This window comes from Carassius auratus, chromosome 17, assembly GCF_003368295.1.
Source record: "Carassius auratus strain Wakin chromosome 17, ASM336829v1, whole genome shotgun sequence".
NCBI classification, from domain to species: domain Eukaryota; kingdom Metazoa; phylum Chordata; class Actinopteri; order Cypriniformes; family Cyprinidae; genus Carassius; species Carassius auratus.
In genome coordinates this window covers 17,158,434-17,162,065 of record NC_039259.1, presented here as the reverse complement: position 1 = coordinate 17,162,065, position 3,632 = coordinate 17,158,434, and the positions used below count along the sequence as shown (strand labels likewise).

At 45.1% G+C, this 3,632-nt stretch overlaps 1 long non-coding RNA gene across 1 annotated transcript; it reads right to left on the bottom strand.

Moving 5' to 3' along the window:
* Window positions 1-208: 208 nt before the first annotated feature.
* On the bottom strand, window positions 209-750 carry LOC113117430 (uncharacterized). Its single transcript, XR_003294160.1, has 3 exons — window positions 623-750; window positions 365-538; window positions 209-270 (listed from the first exon to the last, which is right to left on the bottom strand). It is a non-coding gene; the product is annotated as an uncharacterized LOC113117430 (long non-coding RNA).
* Between the last annotated feature and the right edge of the window lie 2,882 nt (window positions 751-3,632).

Genomic DNA, 3,632 nt, shown 5'->3' with positions numbered 1-3,632 from the left:
AATGAGTTTGAGACTGCATTTTTATCTGCTTTCCTTTCTGAGGATTATGAGGATGAACTGGCTGAACGTGTCCGTACTAGGATTCAAAGAGACACAGAATCCATTAGAGACTTCGCGTTTTCTTACAGAGCTCTCTGTAAAAGATGGAAGGCAGATTTTACAGAGGGTGAGATTGTGAAGATGATACTTAAGAATATTAAGCCATACCTTGCCAGTCAATTGCGTAGCAGAGTAAATACTGTGGAAGAGCTGGTAAAATTAGGACATCAACTGGAAAGAGATTATGAGCAACAGCTTCGTTATGATTGTGGTCGAATGGGCCCTAAGCATCAAGCCACATCACAAAGACCCTACTCAAACCAACCTACTGAGAAAATCCCAGTTCAGTGCTGGAGATGTAGAGGACAGCATCCACCAGGAAAATGTCCACATTATACCTCTCCCCAGTCACCTCAGACGTCTGGTCCACAGTATTCCACCAGCGGCAAACAACCTTATCACCCCAAGTCAGGTGGTCATCCGTCCAACAACTCTGTTGCTGCAACAAGAAGTCATAAGTCACAATCAGCAACCAAGAAAACCTCCTCCTCACTTACAAGCTCTAATGAACGTGTAGCGGTACCTCAACAACTAGTTGTTCCCCTTTGTATCGATGCCTGGTCAGGTAAAGCCATTGTGGACACTGGTGCAAGCTACACACTCATCCATGAGAATCTCATGAGGCAGCTTACATCCCCCGACCAGCTGCAACCATGGTGCCATGGTCCTCTTTATCTGGCGAATGGAAAAGCAGAGATTCCGTTAGGATGGCTGAATACCACCATTAATTTACATGGCCAAGCATTTACCTTACCTACTGCTGTACTTTCATCCCAAGCTCTAGCCTATGCTGTAGTCTTGGGGTTGGACTTTATTTTCTTCAGTGGGCTGCAACTCAATGTCATTGATCAAAAATATTCCTTCAAGCTGGATCCTTCAAAAGAGTACCCCTTTCAACCAGGAAATCCAAGTGTGTCAAATGTAAGTCCCCAAAAAGATATATGTCAATTTAAGGAAGCCACACAAAACCTTTCCTTATTAACTTCTGTGCCCCCTCCATCATCACCATTGCAAATTCAACACCCGGACGGTATTGATGAAAAGACATTGATAAAAAATGCTGTGGACGCTGCTCATTTACCCTTTGATGAAAAGCTACAGTTACTCCAAATCCTGAACGAAAGCCCTCAGGTGTGTACTCTCCGTACTGGACGTACTGTGGTTCTCCAACACAGCATCTATGCCACCAGCCAAGTCCCCATTAAACAACGGCCATACCGTTTGTCCCCCCTCAAGCAAATTGCCCTGGAGGAGCAACTTGATGAGATGTTGATGCAAGGAATAGTTGAACCATCCCACTCTGCTTGGGCATCACCGGTGGTTTTAGTACCCAAAAAAGACGGCAAAATTTAGATTCTGTGTGGATTACAGAAAGGTTAATTCTGTAACAGAAAGTGACGCTTACCCTCTTCCCAACATCACAGAAATTCTGGAATCCCTCTCTGGGGCAGCCATCTTCTCTACAATCGATCTAAACAGTGGATATTGGCAGGTGACCATGGACCCCAACAGCAAAACCAAGACAGCCTTTATCACTCCTGCAGGTCTCTATCAATTTAATGTTATGCCGTTTGGTCTCAAAAATGCGCCCGCAACTTTTCAGAGGCTCATGGAGACAGTTCTGGGAGAACTTAGGAGAAAAATATGCTTTGTGTACATCGATGACATCATTGTGTACTCACCTTCAATAACTCAGCATTTCCACGACCTCCAGACTGTCCTCCATAGACTAGGAACTGCTGGTCTCACCATAAACTTAAAGAAAAGTAAATTCTGTCTTCAAGAACTCTCCTTCCTAGGACATGTTGTAAGTGTCAAAGGCATTTCAGCAGACCCGTGTAAGACTGAAGCCATTCATACCTATCCTGTGCCTACGAACTTGAAGGAAGTTCAGCGGTTCCTCGGGTTAGCAGGGTGGTATCACCGTTTCGTTCCAAATTTTTCAAAAATTACTGAACCCCTCAACGCACTGAAAAAGAAGGGACATAGTTTTCAATGGTCAATTCAGTGTCAGCAAGCTTTTGAACAGCTAAAGTCTTGTCTCACCTCACCTCCCATTCTGGGCCATCCCGATCTTCAGCGGCCATTCATTGTTTACACCGATGCCAGTGACATCGGCCTGGGTGCCATATTAGCACAACGGAGGGATGTAGGCAGAGAGGAGGTTATAGCCTATGCAAGTCGAACATTAACTGGGGCCGAACTCAATTATACTGCAACGGAGAAGGAATGCCTTGCAGTCATTTGGGCCCTGGAAAAGTGGCAACATTACCTGGAGCACAAGCTTTTTACAGTTGTTACCGACCATGCTGCACTGCAATGGGTCATGAACTCCACAAAAACCACCAGCCGCCTCATTCGTTGGGTCCTGCGATTGCAGAAATTCGATTTTGTTATTGAGTACCGAAAAGGGAAGCTAAATGTAGCTCCGGATGCTCTATCCAGATCTTCGGTTACCCCAGGATGTAACTTGTACACCAGCAGAAAAGACCTAGCCCTGCCTGTATCAGATGTTGTCCTGTGGGTCGAACAGCACAAAGACCCCGAAGTTACAAAATTATTGCAAGCGGTTGCAGATAATTGTGCCAGTCTGAATGACCAGTACGAAATAATTGAGGACAAATTGTATCACAAAGCATACCTGACAAATAACCAACTGCATTACAGAATCTACATTCCCAGCAGTCTCCGATCCACCCTTCTCCAGTACTATCACTCCACTCCCATCTGTGGCCATGGAGGAATCTACAAGACCTATAAGCGACTTCAGGAAGTAGCATTTTGGCCAGGCATGTGGTCAGCGGTGAAACAGCATGTGAGGACCTGTGTTAAATGTCAAACTTTGAAAAGTGATAACAGGAAGCCTGCTGGAAAACTACAGCAAATCACAACAAGCCGCCCAAACCAAATGCTAGGAGTCGACCTCATGGGTCCGTTGCCACGTAGCACAACTCAAAATGAATACCTGCTGGTCTTTGTTGATTATTATTCTCGATGGGTGGAGTTGTTCCCTATTCGGAGTGCCACAGCAAAGAATGTTGCCTCCATCTTCAGAAAAGACATCCTGACACGTTGGGGCGTACCAGACTTCGTTCTCTCAGACAGAGGCACTCAGTTTGTTTCATCTGTTTTCAGAGAATTATGTGAGAACTGGAGTGTTATTCCCAAATTAACTACCGCCTATCATCCCCAAACCAACATGACAGAAAGAGTTAATCGAAATCTCAAGAGCATGATGGCAGCCTATGTGGACGACAACCATCAGAGGTGGGACCAGTTCTTACCAGAATTCAGATTCGCCCTTAATTCAGCAGTTCAAGAGACCACTGGACTAACCCCAGCCGAACTCCAGCTGGGTAGGAAACTCCAAAGTCCAATGGACAAAATACTCTCTGGCCCTAATCTAACCCCAGATGCTGCCTCTTATGATGTAGTTCATCATCTTCATCATCTGCAAACTCAAGCGAAAGAAAACAGCAAGAGAGCCAAAATGAGACAATTGAGGAACTATAACAAAAATAGGAGAGATGTAA